Genomic DNA, 18,354 nt, shown 5'->3' with positions numbered 1-18,354 from the left:
ACCTGTACTTTCCCTTCTATAGTAGGGTTTTGGGGGCTCCTGGGTGGCTCAGTTGGCTGAGTGTCCGACTCTTGATTTCGGCTCAGGTCATGATCCCAGGGTCGCGAGTTCGAGCCCCGCGTGGGGCTCAGAGCCTGGAGCCTGTTTCGGATTCTATGTCTCCCTCTCTCTCTCTGCACCCCGCCCCCCCCCCGAGCTCTCTGTCTCTCAAAAATGAATGAAACGTTAACAAAATAATTTTAAAAAGGGTAATTTGGTTGGAGAGAGTAGGATATAAAATTGTGTGTTTATTTTGGTAACGTGCTGGGAAAATTATACACTTGTGTATGCCTACCTACACGCCAGGCTAGTGGTATTATGGGTGGGATCTTTTTCTTCTTAATATTCCAAAATGTTAGTAATATGATTATATGGCTTTTATCGTGGAAAGATTTTTCATGCGAAAATTCTTCTAAGTACAATTAGAACCGTATGATATTGTGATGCGCGTTTTCACAACCGGCAACACCAGGACACGTGGCCTGACGTCACAGTCTGGCAACTGGACCCTTGGTTTGAAATTGGAATTATTCTCCTGGCTCCCACACATGCATACATGTGAACGGGCAATGACGGCTGCCAGCCAGAACGAATCGTGCCAATGGCTTTATTTGAGGGCCCCGCTCTGGCCACTGTGGTGTCAGTGACTTAAAGGCCACCCATGGTGCCATCGTCTCAGGGCAGCGTTAGATATCAGGGCACCAAATAAAATCGATGCCCTGCCCTCCTGTGGCTAAAACAATGGGTCTTTTGAGTTACTATCCGACCCAGGAAGCGTCTCTGTTGGCAGGTGTCGTCATTCGGTACAAAGGCAGGTCCGTCAGTCCTGACCGACAGAAACACTGTACGAAAGTTTACAACTTCTTAGCCATGATTTAGGGGCTTTTGGGGGGGGAGTTCAGATGACCGCTTTGCCTGTCCTGGGAGAAGAGCCTCATTTCAGCGCCCGGTCCAGGGTGGAGGCCGGAGAAAAAACCAGATGCTCCTTTTTATGGTGGTTTTCTGGTTCCCGTGCCCCCCTGCCTCCCCCACCCCCCCGCCGCTATTACATAAACTCCAAATTTAGTTTTAATACAAAGGTATTGATGAAAGTCCTGAAGATTCATTCAGTCATTTGTTCATGCTATTAAAGGGTTAATCAAAACAGGCATCGTGTATCGTGCGCTGGAATTGAAAGGGCACAGAAATCATCCCTTCCCCTGCCCCCGGTTTACAGGCGATGACGTCAGAGTCACAGAAATTGCTGGGGAAGGGGAGTCCGGTCTGTGTGTTTAGGGCCACCTGTTCTGGGGGAGCAGGGCTCCCAGGGCAGGAGGGGAGGGGCTTTGGGGAGGGCAGGAGGGGAGGGGCCTTGGGAGGGCAGGTGACCCCCCCACCCCCCAAACTTGGAGGGAGATGCAGAAAGGGGAGGGGAGGACATACTGGGGACGAACGTCACCTACTAGACCATTTTGCCTATGCCTGTCTCTTGAGTGAGGGCCAGGAGGACAGCGGCGTCCCCCTGTGGCATTCGGTACCCTTGGGTCCTTCTGCTGGTAGGAGAGGGTCACGGCCACCTGCCCAGGAGGCTCCCTAGGAATTTACTGAGCCAATGTCTCTCATGCCTGAGGTTTGACGCATGACAACAGTGGGCAGGCAGGGCCGACACTCAGGGAGACAGGCTACTTCTGCACCTGCCAGGGCTGTGTGGAGTGAGTGTGAGAGGTGGTGGGGGGGGGGGGAGGGGGCTGGCCTTTGTGTTCTTTGAAAGGATTTCTGGAGAGGGCCAAGCCAGAATCTTCTGGGCCTAGGAGGCGGGAGGGCAACGTGGACAGGTCTGACCAAGCACGAAAAGCCTCAACCCAAAGGCCCCAAATTTCTGTCTTCACGTTGACCTTGCGACGCAAGAAGAGAAACGCAAAGCGATCCCGCAGGGGAACTCAAGGGGCGATGCGCTTGCTGAGGCGGACGGACTACCCTGCCCGCTGCTGACGGACCGGGGCTGGGAGTCTGGCCCCCGGTCCCCCAGCTGGCGGGCTACACTGTGGATTAGCTGCCGGCATCTGATAGACGAGAGTGGCCGTGGGAGAGAAAATTAAGCAGAGGGCACTGGTTGAGACAGAGATGAGCAGAGCAGCCCCGGGAGAGGTGGGGCAGAAGGGACCAGAACCCCTGGGAGAGCAGAGGGGAGCCTCCCCTTGCGTCCATCGGTCCCCTGAGGCTCCACCCACGCGCCCCCCTGCCCCCCTTCCCTGCCCTTGGATCTAAGAAGTGAGATTTCCTATAGGGCCCTGCCCTCCACACCCTCTTTGGACCCGGCGAGCTCCAGTGGGTTCCTGTTCCTCCAGCCCCAATTACCTGCCTGGATCAGCACATTGTCCTCGTGGGGCCACCCCGCCGTCCCCTTCCCTGGGTGGCCGGAAGACGGAGCCCAGACATACCTGTCCTAGCCCTGCCTGGCCCAGCGCATTTCTGGTTAGACAGCGAACACCCCACACCAGTCTTGGCGTGAATGAACAATCTCAGACGGGCCCCAGCTTTCCTCTCGGGGACTCGTCGCCTGTCCTCGGTCCTCTCTCCTTCTCCACCTCTTCCGGGCGGCCCCTTCCACCGCTCCCTCTGGATTGATTATAGCCGATGTGTCCTTGGCGCCCGCCGAGGGCCAGGCGTTATTCTAGGTGCTTTCCTCCTGTAAGTCTTTTATTCTCCTGAAACTTCAGAGCAAATCCCCCCATTTTATGGCCGAGAGAGCTGAGGCGCGGGGCGAGTTTCCCCGTCCAGCCTCACAGAACAGGGATGATAGGACCGGACCAGCCCCGGGGGTGGCGTCCCTAAGCCCTTGTTAGTTTTGTGGTCACCAAACCAGCAGCATCTGGCAGCCTAAGTAAGAGAGTAGAGCGAGGGCCTTATTCCTCAGGAGGGGCCAAGGCGACCACGTCTTCAGGCAGCACGGTCTGGTTCTCCGTGGCTCAACCGTGGCCTCCGGGTTCACCAAGACCATCCAGGGAATCGGGCACCAGGTCCTGCTCCCCTGCAGACGTCCCCACCGGGCCACCCTCCCCGGCGTTCCTGGGGCTCAGAGACCCTCACTTTCCTGCTCTGGGTCCCCGTACCGGCCAGAGGAGACAGGGGTCCCGGGGCGCTGTGAGGGGTGCCTGGGAGAATGGGGTACAGTTGCGCTGGAGAGCAGCAAGCCTCGCCTCTCCCTCCTCCTGCCTCTCAGTTGTGTAGAGAATTCTGGAAGCAGGAGGGAGAGGGACGCAGAGTAGGGCAGAGGAGGGAGGGTCTTGGCCAAACAGGGAAGAGCCAGCTCTCAGACATTCCCTCCGTCCGGAACTATCAGCCTCTCCCCTTTTTGTTGGTTTCTTTTCTGGGCTCCATCAGAGAGAACGTTCCCTCGAGGCTAACTTCCCCTCTACCGCCCACCTCTCCCTTCCTCTGCGCGCAAGCTCTTCCCCAGACTAGTTTATAATACTTTACTTTTTCCCTGTTACCTTTTTAAAAATCCTCGCTAAGTTTTAGATTTCAAACACTCACTGGGTTATGCAAAAAAAGAAATTTTTTTTAAAGTTTATTTCTTTTGAGAGAGAGCGCGCGCAAGAGAGAGCAGGGGAGGGGCAGAGAGAGAGGGAGAGAGGGAATCCCAAGCTGCCAGCGCAGAGCCCCATGCGAGGCTCGAACTCGCGAACCGTGAGATCACGACCTGAGCTGAAACCAAGAGTCAGACACTGAGCCGACTGAGCCCCCCCCCAGGTGACCCACAAAAGACATCGTTTCCAGTAGACTCCCCGTCCGACGTGGGGCTCAAACTCACGACCTCGAGATCGAGAGTCAAACGCTTCACCCGCTGAGCCGGCCGGGCTCAGTTACACAAAATTGCCCCGAGTTAGGCAAAATCTGAACACTGTAAAAATATACAACATAGAAAGTAAAAACTCCTCCATCCTGTTAAGCACTTCCCTCCACACACACACATGCACACACACACACACACACACACACAAACCCCAGAAATAACCACTCTGCCAAAAGTCTGATGCATGTTTGTTCAACTTTAAAAATATATATGTATAATCAGAATGGCTAAAAGAAACACCGATGACAACAGTAAATGCCAGCGAGGACACAGAGAAATCGGACCACGTGGATGTCGCCGGAGAGCGTGTGACACGGAACAGCCCGTCTCCGAAGGACCGTGGTTGGGTCTTTCATCATTAAGTCAGCACGTCCCACGTGACCCCGCCGTGAGCGCCCGGGGAACCCATCCCAGGGAAACGGAGACTTAAATCCACGCCAAAACCTGCGCACGGATGTTCGTCGTGGCTCTCTTCGCATTGGCCCCAGACCGGAAACAACCCCCCCCCCCAGTGCCCAAACCGATGGCCTCCACTGTGGTGGCCTCCACCGTGGTCCACCCGTACCGTGGCATATGACTCCGCATCTAAACCAAAGGAGGTGCGGGTACACGGGCACCTGGATGGATGGCCGAAGAAGCCCTCTCGGTGGAGACAGTCAGCCTGGAAGGCGAGAGCGTGTCGTTCTGTTCGTCTAACCATCGTGAAACGACGAAATTGTAGAGATGGCAAGCAGGGGCCAGGTGCACGGGAGGAGGGATGGCTGGCCAGAAGGGCCACACACCAGCGAGACGGGTGACGGGGGGCTCTCGACGGTGGTGGCCGTCACACCTGTTTTGTGGTCACAAACCAGCAGCGCCCAGCAGCCTAAATAAAAGGGAAATGGAGACGTACACGGAACTAAATACACACACACACACACACACACACACATACACACACACACACACAGATGCACACAGACGGGTGTAGAACTGGCGAAACCTGGCCCCGATGACCCGCCCTGACAGAGGCGCGGGCTGCAGGCTCGAGGCAACGTCCCCAGCTTCCCCGCTGTCACCCGCTGAACCGTCACGCAGATCGGTGTCTTCGGTAGAGAGGCAAACAGGCAATTGTCATTAGCTCCCCGACGTGGGGAGACTGAACCTCGACACGGTGGGAACAGTGGGGAACGGCCATCCGTGTGCTGAGTAAACACCTCCGCGCTCCTGACAGCGCCAGCGTGTGTAACTCCTCTGTGTGTTCAGGTGAGTGACACTGTAGGGTGTCCATCCCGACAGGCAGCCTCGGCGCGCGTGGAGAGCCTTGCTCTCAGAGGTCAAGATCCAGGAGAAGGAAATACGGCTCATAGGCGCTCTTAGGCCGCGATGGCCTGCCGTGTGGCAGGGAGGCACTTAGAGACGAGAGTTTGGTCACCTTGGTCAGCGCCGGAAAGTCCCATAATCACTGGAGCCTCGGCTATGGGGTCCTTCTGCACGAGACACTAAACGGGTGCCAACAAAGGGACGAGATACGCTCGTTCAACAAAAGATGAACTTTCGTGCATTGGCAAGTCGAAGCAAAAGTAGCACCAGGGATATTTCTTCAACACAAAGGACAGGGTGGGCTTGACAGGAGAGAAGGCGTCTCTGAACGCTGAGAGAAGAGGCTACACCACCCGGTGGCCTCAGGGTGAGGGGGACGGGCCTCTTTTTCCAAAGAGCAAGCGTCGGCTGCAGGATGCAGGGTCAGCGGCCCGGGTCCCGTCCGGAGACCCCAGGGCGCGTGCGTCTCTTCCACCTGTTCGCAGAAGTGCGCATCTTGCGCCAAGGGACGAGTTAATTGGAACGCGCTCAGAACGCGGTGACTGAACATCAAACTAAGCCGGCAGAGGAAAGTGCCTCTGCCCCGGAGCTTCCCGTAATTTAAACGCGAGTGGTAAATGAAAAATAAACGTTGGCCGTGTAACGCTTAAAAAAACGACAAGACAGGGGCACCTGGGTGGGTCGGTCGGCTCTTGACTCCTGCTGGGGTCATGATCTCGCGGTTAGTGGGTTCAAGCCCCGCGTGGGACTCTTTGCTGGCGGTGCGGAGCCTGCTTGGGATTCCCTCTCTCTGCCCCTCCCCCAGTCGTGCTCACGCTCAATCTCTCAAAATCAATAAACTAAAACAATTTAAAAAAAAACCCCAAAGACAAACAAACAAAAAAACACAACCGCAGGCTATTCTGATATATTGATATTCAGTTGCTTACAAAAAAATGTTTGATTGAGCTATGATTCGCCTCCCAAAAGGTTTACCCTTTTAATGCGTGCAGCTCAGGGGTCTTAGTATACTCACAGAGCAACCACATGCTTCGAGAACATTTTCATCACCCCAGAAAGAAACCCTGACCTCATCAGTAGCCACGCCCATCCTCCCATCCGTGGCCCCAGACCCAAGTCTCCAAGCATTTGTCTGGCCTAGAGATTTCGTAGAAACGGAATCATAAAATGAGTGGCCTCTGATGTCTGGCTTCTTTCACTCGGCATAACGGTTTTCAAGGTTCATCCACATCGTAGCACGTATCAGGACTGCGTTTCTTTTCTTTCTTTTTTTTTTTTTAATTTTTTAATGTTTATTTATTTTTTTAACGTTTATTTATTTTTGAGACAGAGAGAGACAGAGCATGAACGGGGGAGGGGCAGAGAGAGGGAGACACAGAATCTGAAACAGGCTCCAGGCTCTGAGCCGTCCGCACAGAGCCCGACGCGGGGCTCGAACTCACGGACCGTGAGATCGTGACCTGAGCCGAAGTCGGACGCTCAACCGGCTGAGCCCCCCAGGAGCCCCGGGACTGTGATTTGTTTTTTGTTTTTTTAATGGTCAAATCAGTTTCACTGAATGGGATATGCTTCTCCATTTTCAGCAGTTGACGGACATTTGGGTTGTTTCCATTTCTGGGCTGTTATGCACGAGGCTGCTGGGCGCATTCGTGTCCGTGTGACTTTTGTCAACAGACGCTCCGGTGTCTACCTAGCAGTGGCATTGCTGAGTCGTGTGGTGGCTCTGGGGGGGGACTCTGGATGAACCCCCAGGCTGCTCTCCGAAGGGCTGCACCGTTTTGCATTCCGGCCAGCGGTACAGGGATTTCTCCACACCCTCCCCGACGTTTGTCGCTGTCTTTATTATTAGGACCACCCTAGCGGGCATGCCGTGCCGTGGCGGCTGAGCTCCTGGCTTCCCCCTTGGCCCCTCTCCAGCCTCACATCCTCTCCTCGGCTGCCCGCGGCGCTGGGGACACAGAGAGCGCCCAGAGCGACGACGACACAGCACGTCACGGTGAGCGCACGGGGCTTCGCCTCTAGATCTAAGCTCTTGGAGCTTCACTGATGGGCCGGTGGCCTCACGGAGGCCACATCCCGGTAGAATTGAAACCGCTTTGTGAGCGGCAGAAAGAGGGACAGCTGGGGAGGAAGAGAGAAAAGAGGAAATGCTTTAGAGCCGCCACCTGGAGACTCAGAGCCCGGAGCCCGCGGGAGCGTGTGCCGTCCCCTGCCGGGGGGTGAAGACCGAAGACAAAAGGGAAGGGGGGGGTACAAAACAACCCTGTCCCTGCTGTCCCTCCTTTGCTACATTCCGCCCCTGAATTCCCAGCTCAGAAGACTTTTATTTACCGAAAACACGTTCGGGATCCACGGCCTTAGACACTTGGTTCGTGTGTCCTCTTGCGAGCATTCTGAGACCCCCTCGGAGCAAATGTTGACCGATGGCTCTGCTGTCCCTCGGGAGCTCTTCTCTCCGGGAATACCCTCTCCTTCCAAGTAGGTGGGTGTTTGGAGTGAGCTCCTCTTCGGGAAAGCCCAGGAACAATCCATGTGCATGCAATTGTTTCTAACTAGAAACTTATATTTGGGCAAAGGGTCGTCCAGAGCGGGGGTGAAAAGGAATAAATGCACGTGGGACTCACAGGGAAAGCCCCATGCGAGCGTCTGAACTTACCTCCGAAAAGGTTGAGTGAATTTTGCCAGTTTCTTTTGGCTTACACCGATTTTTTAAAAAAAATAATCTTTTAATTTTTACTTATTTTTTTTTAGAGTTTATTTATTTTGAGAGAGAGAGAGAGAGAGAGAGAGAGTGCTAGCAGAGGAAGGGCAGAGAGAGAGAGAGAGAGAGAGAGAGAATCTGAATCAGGCCCCACGCTGTCGGCACAGAGCACGACACGGGGCTTGAACTCACAGACTGTGAGAATGACCTGAGCCGAAATTAAGAGCCAGGTGCTTAATGGACTGAGCCACCCAGACGCCCCTTTAGTAATTTTTAAAAATTTTTTTTAATGTTTTATTTATTTTTGACAGAGAGAGAGAGAGAGAGAGAGAGAGAGAGAGCATGAGCGAGGGAGGGGCAGAGAGAGAGGGAGACCCAGAATCCAAAGCAGCTCCAGGCTCCGAGCTGCCGGCCCAGAACCCGACGCGGGGCTCGAACTCCCGAACCGGGAGATCATGACCCGAGCCGAAGCCGGACGCTCAACCGACTGAGCCCCCCACCAGGCGCCCTGCTTATAGAGATTTTATAAACGTTGTAGGATACACATGTATTAGTTCTGTAACAAGAAAAAAAAAAGCGAGACGTTGGTTTCAAGGAAAACAGTTGCTGGCGGTGGACGCGGAGAAAAGGCCCCAGGAGAAGGCGGGAGGCGCAGGGGACGAGGAAGCGCGTTTGGCTCCCGTGATGTGCAGCGAATGACCAGAAACCCCGAGCCTCAAAGCCACGCTTGCTTGCTGTCTCACGCCCCGGGGGGTCGGGAGGCCCGGCAGGTGCGGTCAGGCCCGGGTCCCGCAAGACGCCGTGGTCCCAGTGTCCGCGGGCCACGCTTTTCTGGAGGCTTGACCGGCAACGGACCCGCGTCCGGGCTCAGCTGTTGGCAGGACTCCGCGCCTCGCCGCCGTGACCCCCGGGGCCCAGCTCTCTGCGGACGGTGGGCCGGAGGCCACGCTCCTCCCCAACGAGCGGCTTGCCGCCTGGGTCCGTCCACAGGCCGTCTTGCGGTGTGGCAGCTTGTTCTGCAAGGCCATCGAGGACGGGAAGCTTTATAACGCAACCTCGTCCCCTTTGCCACGTTCTGCCGGTGATCGCGGGTCACGGCGCGTCCCGCCCCCCCTCGTGGAAAGTGGATTACATCAGGGGGTGGGTCCCGGGACGTGGGGGTTACGGGGGCCACCTCAGAGTCTGTTTGTCACCCGGGGTGTGAGAGTCCTCGTGGGAGGCGCATCTCCTCCCCATACGGCATTCCAGAACGTTCTCAAGGCGGCCCTACCCCAGGCACCTGTATGTAATTCTCCACCCACGTGTAATTCTCTCTCTCCACGTGAGGGACAGACATGCCTGGACTTGACCCCCGTGGACTTGATGGGACGTGGCGGGGGGTGGGGTCCCTCACTTCCTCACCCCTCGGGCAGGAAAAGTCGGAGGTGTGTCCGAGGTTGTCTCCCAGGGTCCCCCGCAGGGCCGGGCCCCAGCCGCGGTCCCCACCGAGGTGGTTTTTGTGTTTGATGGAGACCCGCTTCCACCAGGTGGAAAGGGTGGGGGGCTCTCTGGGGCCTCTTTTATGGGGGGGGCACCAATCCCATTCATGAGGGCTCCGCCCTTGGGATCTAATCGCCCCCCAGGACCCTACCTCCTTGGGCGTTAGGTTTGCAACAGAAGAATTTGGGAGGGGGACACAGACGTTCAGACCACAGCGGAGTCCAGCTGAAAGGGACCTGAAAGGGACCCGCAAGGATTCGAGAGAGAGCCTAGCGGGCCTGGTGGTGGACAGGAGGAAAACAGAAATCCAGACAGAATCCTCAACACCTTAGTCAAGCGGAACTAAGCTTGGAAGGGTTACGCTGCCCGGGTGTAGACGGGTAACAGCCCAGGAATCCTCACGGGATTCCTCAGCCGCCGACCCGAGAGTGGCCGTGTGGACGCGTCACAGAGGAGAGGCCGGGCCTGGGTGCGTCTGACAATCAGTCAAGCGGTGTCGCTGGCTTTGGGGTGGCCCCTATCTATCTCCACTTCCTTCTCACTCGCACCCCGATTTTCCGTGTATGTCTTACGGGCACCTCAAAATCGGTAAGTCCCAAACCCAATCCATGGTGCTCCTCGCTGAACTTGGCCTCGTTTCGGCATTCCATAGCTCAAGGGGCGCCGGCACCCGCAGGAGGGCGAGAGCTGGACACGAAGGCCCCTGTCTGGCTCCCTCTTCTCCCCTCCCCTGCAGTCCCCGCCCAGGTCCGGCCATTTGACCTCCTCAGTTTCTGTTGAGTCCGTCCATTCCCCTGCATATCCATCACTGACTGCCCCGTCCACGTCCCTGCCATCTGGATTTCCAGAATCGTCTCCCGTGTCACTCTAGAACTCCTGGGGTTGGGGGGAGACCCTCCCGACTCCCACAGGCTCTGCTCCTTCCTTGGGAAGAGTTCCTGGCCATGCCTCCAACCCACCCCAAGACCCCCATAGCCTCCCACAGTGCCCTTTCAGCAGTCAATCGTGGCTGTGACGTACGACATTTGTAAACGTATTTTATTTTGACGAGAGAAATTGAGAGGAATTCAGAGACCATATCAGGAACCTATACAGTCATGAGCCAGAATGTACAGTGGTAACAAATGTTTCTTTCAAATGTTTCCCTTCTCTTCGCAGATGAACCAGACTCAAAACGGATATGGTTATAATCCACTTTGAACACCGTTCCCCTCCCCCGTCCCGTTCTTTTCCCTTGTCAGAGAAACTGTGATCAAGAATCTCATTGTGTTTCTCTGCCATTCATATTTTTATGCTTTTATTATACAATGTGTGTGGGTTTTTTTAATTATTATTTTAAAATGTTTTTTTTTTTTCCAACGTTTATTTATTTTTGGGACAGAGAGAGACAGAGCATGAACGGGGGAGGGGCAGAGAGAGAGGGAGACACAGAATCGGAAACAGGCTCCAGGCTCCAAGCCATCAGCCCAGAGCCTGACGCGGGGCTCGAACTCACGGACCGCGAGATCATGACCTGGCTGAAGTCGGACGCTTAACCGACTGCGCCACCCAGGCGCCCCTAATTATTATTTTAGAGAGAGAGAGAGTGTGCGTGGGGAAGAGGGACAGAGGTAGAGAGAGAGAATCTTAAGCAGGCTCCACACTCAGTGTGGAGTTCGACATGGGGCTCGATCCCACGACCCGGGGATCATGAGCCAAAATCAAGAGTTGAACACTCAGCCGACTGAGCCACCCAGGCGTCCCCAGCGTGTGTTTATAAAAATGAGCGGTGATGTTCCTGTTGGGCTTTTAGATTATGTGAATGACACTCTATCATCAACGGCTCGGTCGGCCAGGGGTCTGACTTCGGCTCAGGCCATGATCCCACGCTTCGTGGGTTGGGATTAAAAATCCTGCTGAAAGTTGGGCCCTCCATCCCCAGCGGCCCAAACCGAACTGCACGCGCTTTTCTGGCAACCGCTTGGATTTCGTTCGGGCCGAGGCCATGCTGGTTCTTGCGGTGGGTGCAGGGGGGAAGCACGGGGGGGGGGGGGGTTTCAGCCCGTGTCGCCGTGGAGAAAGCGGAACGAGAGGAACCAGCTCCTCTCCCCACCTGCTGCTGCTGTGTCCCTCCAGATACCGGAGGAGACCTGAGCAGAGCGCGTGATTCTTGGGGGCTGGCGTCCCCGCTGCTGGTCTACTCCCGCCAGAGCTGGCGGGGGGGGGGGGGGGGGGGGGGGGAGATGGAAATGAGGAAGTGGTAAGAGTGTCACCTTTGGAGTCAGATGGGCGCGGGTTCTTTCCTGGCGCCGTCTCTTCCCGGCGGTCTGTCCCCTGAGCGTCAGTTTCTTCTCTGTAACGCGAGGAGAAAGATCCCGTTTCACGAAACAGCATGGAGCGCGGCGTCCGGAACGTGATCGGGCCCCTTCATCTGAAGGTGGAAAGAGTAAAAGCTGAGACGGGGGGCTCTGCCCCGGGGGACTTAGGATGCGGCGTATGACATGCAGGGGACACGCAGGCGGCCGCAGGGGTCAGCGTGGGCGCCCGGCGTCCGCCCGCATCTGGTGGCCCCCAGAGGCCTGCCACGGTGACCCTATTCAGTAACCAGCAGGATGGTTCGGTGTTTGGGAGTGGCTCCCGTGGTTACTCACCGTGTCCCCACGCCGGCCTCGTGTCCCTCCCACGCGCTGTTACTCACGCGTGGCAGGAGAGAGCCCGGTCTGCACTTTCAGAGAAACGTGCGGGCCGTGGCCTCCGGGAGCACACGGAGCTCCAAAGTTCCCAGTGTGGCTGGTTAGACCCTGTCCTGAGTGGAGAGGGCTGCTGCCGTCGGGCCCGTCGGGGATTTGTTTTCCCACGTTTGCAAGACTAGCAGCGGAGAGAGCAGCGCTACGAGCTGACTCCACCTCTAGCTCCGCCTCCACCTCCACCCCCACGGTGTGTAACTTAGGCTGGATAAACACCGCCAAAGGAAGCATACATTATTCAGGGAATGTGAGCATGTAGGTCCCACGCCCACAGCAAGTATCGGCCCGCTCCAAAGAGGCTGTTGTGCACGGAGACTTGTGTCTTGCTCCAGATGCTACGAAGCTAGCAGCGATCGGAGCAAGAGGCTCAAGCGACGCATCTGGGGGTTCTCCTCCCAGGGCGGCAGGAAAGAATTTCGGTGGGCAGAGTTCACGCCGATGCCTTCTCCACCCAACCTCCCCTTCTAGCCCTTTCAAGCTGGTTTCACAAGGTCTTAAATAAGTCACCCCGTTGTGGGTGGGGCAGTACCTTCTGGGAACTACTCCCAGGTAGCTGAGATACCATTCGAGAATGAGCACAAGATCTGTTTCCGAGGCCAAGGGTCCTTCGGGGCTGTAATTACTCTTCATTGTACGCTGATCACGCACAGGCTTTCTGTTTGACTCCTACGCTCGAACAGGTTGTTGGTTAGCGATTAAAAGATAAGTGGAATCATAAAATATGTGATACGTATCCTTCCTTCCTTGGTTATGACACGATTGCCCTGGAGGCAAGGCGCCAGGTATCAGAAAGTTTTACGTATACAGCCCGTGTCTTGGGTTGTGTGCTGCTTCTCAGATTCGGGCTTTGGCACAGATGCTGAACGCACGGATGCCAATTAGGAAACTAAAATCCAGTCATTACTCTGAGATTAAATATTTCAACACAGTGTCTCAAACTATAATTAAAGGCAGCGAGCTTCATTACTGGCATGAAAAAAAAAAAAAAACAAAAAAACCCTGAGAGGCAGACAACTATTTTTGGAATGGCTCTTATCTTCGATACGGTCTACTCTCCTTGACATTTTAGCCACTTGCTTACCTCGTACCCAAACGTACAAAAGCAATCCAGACGAGACGCCGCAAAGCGACACGTTTGTGAAATGGCCGAGGGAGACACAGGGGGGAAGGAGGCAGGTGAGGAGGTGGGGGGAACAGGGCAGAGGGATGGAGGGGTCCTCCCCCAGAAAGGTTGAGGAAAGACAGTGAAACAATTAAACTCTGCAGTCTGTATTGAATTTCCTGGGGGTGGTTCACTTCAGTTGGGACCCAGATTTATCCTCTGTATTTTGTGACATCATCTGGCTCAAACTGCAGTTGCAAGAATATAAAGTCCGTATGCACACGGTATGTCCGTGTCTCAAATATACACTAATGAGATTCATCGATTGGTAAGTATCAAGGTTTCTGTTGGGGTTTCTTTTAAGTTTTTTTTTTTTATCATTTATTTTTGAAAGAGAGAGAGGGTGACGGACAGAGCGTGAGCGAGGGAGGAGCAGAGAGAGAGGGAGACACAGAATCCGAAGCAGGCTCCAGGCTCTGAGCTGTCAGCACAGAGCTCGACCCAGGGCTCAAACTCGTGAACCTCGAGATCATGAGCTGAAGTCAGACGCTCAACCAACTAAGCCACCCAGGTGCCCCAAGGGTTCTGTCATTTTATAAATGACAGGTCATATACACCAGGAAAAAATGACTTGTTGAGAAAATCCAACTTAAAAAAAAAATCCCATATCCCATTACCTGAACCTTTAGTCAACCAGCTTCCTATGGTTATATCTCTCTACCCTGCTTTGGCATCATGTTTGGCCCTTTGTTACTAGCTTTTTAAAAAAATTAAATGGGTCAATATAGGTAAAGTGCTTAAAAGGACCATACAACTGTGTACGATTATTTTTTTTTAACCTTTATTTATTTTTGAGACAGAGAGAGACAGAGCATGAATGGGGGAAGGGCAGAGAGAGAGGGAGACACAGAATCGGAAGCAGGCTCCAGGCTCTGAGCCATCAGCCCAGAGCCCGATGCAGGGCTCGAACTCACAGACCGCGAGATCGTGACCTGGCTGAAGTCGGACGCTTAACCGACTGAGCCACCCAGGCGCCCCGGATTATTATTATTACTTCTGACTCTAGAACTTTACTGAGCTAAGGATATTTGACTATTTAGAAGGTATTAGAATATTTGACTGTATTTTTATTTTTTAGTTTCGTTTTTGAGTTTATTTATTTTGAGAGGGAAAGAGAGAGGCACGCACAAAAGAGCAGGGGATGGGCAGAGAGAGAGAGAGAGGGAGAGAGAACCCCAAGCAGGCTCCGAGCCCAGCACAGAGCCTGATGTGGAGCTCAATCCCATGAACTGTAAGATCGTGACCTGAACCGAAGTCGGATGCTTAACCAACTGAGCCACCCAGGCACCCCAATATAAGAGTCAAGATCTTGAGAATGTTTTTAAGTAGTCGCCACACCCAACAGGGGGCTCGAACTCACGACCCTGAGATTAAGAGTCAGAGGCTCAACCGACTGACCCACCCAGGTGCCCCCAGATCTTGAGAATTTGTTATCAAGGCTCTTCACCATTTGGTCCCGGGCCCCCTGGGTCTGTCACCTTATTGTTCACTGTTCTTCTAGCTGTGACAATATCAAGCCGTCTGGCATCTAAAGGAGTCAGGCACGTTCCTACCTCAGTCCCTTTGTCCCTGCTCTCATCCCTTGCTGGAATGCACGTGTTCACTTACACACACACACACACACACACACACACACACACACACGGAGTATCCAAGGTCCAGTCCAAATCCTCCTCCGTGAAGCTCTCCTGGACTACCAGCAACCATGATGCTCTTTCCCACGGAAAACCTCTCGTTTCGCACTAATCGTGTCCTGTCTTAAAATAATTTTTATGTTATTATTCATTGTATGTACTTATCTTATCTCTTTAATAGGCTGTGAGCTCCCTGAGGGCGGGGGAATTCTTTGTACAGCCCAGAGACTTTGGCCCATGGCTACGTACTTAATAGGCAAGTTCGTTTTCCCTACAAATTGCGGGGAAAATAGTTACTTTTTTTGTGAAGCGAATAATAGGATGGGAACTGACGTCTGCAGGTGTAGACAAGCATCGGCGAGAGGCTCATAGGATCGTAATATCTGTTTACCTCCAACCAGTCCTGTGGGAATAATTAATGTTTACGTGGGTCTTTGAGATCTTCAGATGAAAGGGATTTTAGAAGATTCCAGAATGACAGCAACAGCTCCCGTGACTCCTTCAAAGCCTCAGACCACGTTTCCCGGCGTGCCTCAGGTTTCCCCAGACCGGGAGGAGGGTCCAGAGCCACCGAGGGGGCACCTCTCGACGCCACTGGGGACGCGTGCAGGAAAATCGAATTTAAGGCTGGAGGGAACTCCAAATCCCGGTGACGAACGCTTGGCTTCTGGAGCAAGACTGAAACCCGGATGCCCCTTTTCATGCTCCGGCCGGGAGACAGTGGACTCGGGGCCAGCTGTCCCCTCGCTGCTGGGGTCACCCTGGTCAGTCTTACGCCCTGGCTCTCCCGCGTCAGATCCTCTGTGCTCAGGGTATCGAAGCCCAGAGGCACTTTGGAAGTAGAGATTTTGGCCTGACTTCTGCTCTCCAGGAAGTATGTATTTGTCTCTGTCTCTCTGTCTCTGTCCCCCCTCCCCACTCCTGCACCCCATCATGGGACAGCTCCAGGGGTCTCTTGATCCCGATCGAAAACCCGTCCGTGGCCCAGGTTGGAGAATGTTGCATCACGCCGAAGCTCAGGGCCTCTCCAGCCTCCGTTTTCTTGTTTGTTTGTTTTTTAATTTGAGTTTTTTTATGTTTATTTATTTTTGAGAGAGAGAGAGAGACAGAGCGTGAGCAGGGGAGGGGCAGAGAGAGAGGGAGACCCAGAATCCGAAGCAGGCTCCAGGCTCCGAGCTGTTGGCACAGAGCCCGACGAGGGGCTCGAACCCACGAACCGTGAGATCGTGACCTGAGCCGAAGTCAGAGGCTTAACCCACTGAGCCCCCCAGGCGCCCCGCCAGCCTCCATTTCCTTTGGCAACAACCTGCCTCTCTCTCTTCTCTTTGCTTTATTCTCGCATCCTTGTTTTGGTTGACTTGGCTGGGTACCTCTTTAGAAATAACTCGTGAACCGTAAACGACAGTCATCTCAGAAGCTGCCGCTGTGACTGCCTCGTGCTGGATGACAGGGAAAGACGTCCCCAGCTGGTACAGGCCCGGGCAGACGTGGGTCCGGTTATAATTAAGCAGTAAATCACCACAAGATGCTGTTCGAGCTTGCCTCGCAGGTGTTGGAAAACGTCGAGTGTCCTCACCTCGGGCCACCTGGCTTCTCGGCAGCGAGGCTGCCTCCAGCCACCTCCCAGTTGGCAAGGGGCGACTTCGGTTAGCCTAGCGCGTGAGATCAGAAGTCCTCGGCCTGCCAGGGCCCGTGGGCCGGAAAGCCTGCCGTTCGGTTGCAGCGGCGGCAGTGACGAGGCCCACGGTGAAAATGTCGCTCCAGACCCTCGGGGAGAAGGTGCCGGCCCTGACCCCGAGTCTGGCGTCGGTGAACCAGGCTCGTGCTCCGGCCTCAAGGGCTCACTGTTGGGTTTGTCCCTGCGCGTCGGTGCGCGTGGCCCTTGGCTCCTGACTCAGACTTTAGGAAAACAGACAGGCCGCGGAGGAGGCCCGGACTCGACGCTCAGTCTCTGGATGCCCTTTGAGCCCAATTCAGGCCATGCTTCCGTGAGAGGACGTCTCTTCTGGGCAAACGCGAGCGGCTGATAACTCAGGCGTGCCTCCTCCCTGCGTTACTCTGACGGGAAAATGCTTCCTGAGCTATCACGGCTGGCCTATCACCTCTGGACCCCAATCCCTCCGTGGATAGCTGACTGTGCGTCCCGATCGCAGGCCCAGAGACGGTGTGCAAGCAGGGGAGGGGCAGAGAGAGAAAGGGAGGGAGAGAGTCCCGAGAAGGCGACACACTGTCCGCGCAGAGGCCGACGCGGGGCTCGAACTCACGACCTGAGCCGACGTCAGCGGTCGGACGCTCAACCGACTGAGCCCCCCGGGACGCCCCGGACTCCACACTTTCTAATGGCTTCTCGTGGAAGGCCCGAGGTCCAGGGATCCCAGGGTCTGTCACGACCCAAGTGCCTCGATCTGGGACCTGGAACGTGGTCTCGGGCAGCCCCGGGAACTTGTTAGGAATGCAAATTCTCAGGCCTGCAGAATCGGAAGCCCTGGGGATGGGGCCCAGCACCCCGTTCGAACACCTCCTCTGGATGGCGCGGAGGTTTGAGAACCGCCGGTCCGTAGGAAGAGCACGCACGGGTAGAGGGAGACAGGTGGGGAAGGATGTGCTATGGTCTACCTCGAGTGGACCCCACGCTCGCACGAACAACCCTCCCAACTCCGTGTCTTCACGGGGAAACTAGAAATTCTTTCCCCTGCTAACTGGGGCCGTAGGGAGAGGAAGCGACAGACAGGGACGCCGGGCAGAGAACCCTGTATTACCCACCAGGAGCGTGCTGTCTACGCACGCAGGACAGCGTGATGTTTTTGTATTGTTTTTAAATCGCACGGGTCTGCCAGTTTTTATGACATCTTTGTCAGGCCGTTTCCGAGCAGGTATTTAGGTCCTTGTTTATCTGTTTGTTTATTTATTTATTTTTAAAGTGTATTCATTTTGAGAGAGAGACAGTGAGACAGAGAGAACGCGCGGGGGAGGGGCAGAGAGAGAGAGAGAGAGAGAGAGAGAGAGAGAGAGAATCCCAAGCAGGCTCCACGCCCTCGGTGCAGAGCCCGACGCGGGGCTCGATCCCAGGAACCGTGAGATCATGACCTGAGCCGAAACGGAGAGTTGGATGCTTAACTGACCGAGTCCCCCAGGCGCCCCCCTATCAGTTATTCATTTTAAAAGAAGCCCTACGTCCGATGCGGAGCTTGAACTCACGACCTCGCGATCGAGAGCCACACGCTGTACCGACCAGGCCCGCGGGGTGCCCCCGGTCCCGGCACATTGAGAACTCAACATACATTCGCAAAGCCCATTTCTATAGTTTTTATTTTATTTAATCTTTCTGCCCTCAGCATTGGGCTAAACACATCCTCCTCATTCATGCATGTGTTTATTGAGTTCTTTGTAACCACGCGACAGGCACCCCCAAACCCAGCCCCCGCGGACACCGGGGACTCCGCCTGAAGGAACCTTTCGTCCCGAATCCTCTGCTC

Source organism: Felis catus, chromosome F1 (assembly GCF_018350175.1).
Source record: "Felis catus isolate Fca126 chromosome F1, F.catus_Fca126_mat1.0, whole genome shotgun sequence".
NCBI classification, from domain to species: Eukaryota; Metazoa; Chordata; class Mammalia; order Carnivora; family Felidae; genus Felis; species Felis catus.
The sequence above is the reverse complement of the archived record's forward strand: the minus strand, read 5'-3'. Positions refer to the sequence as shown.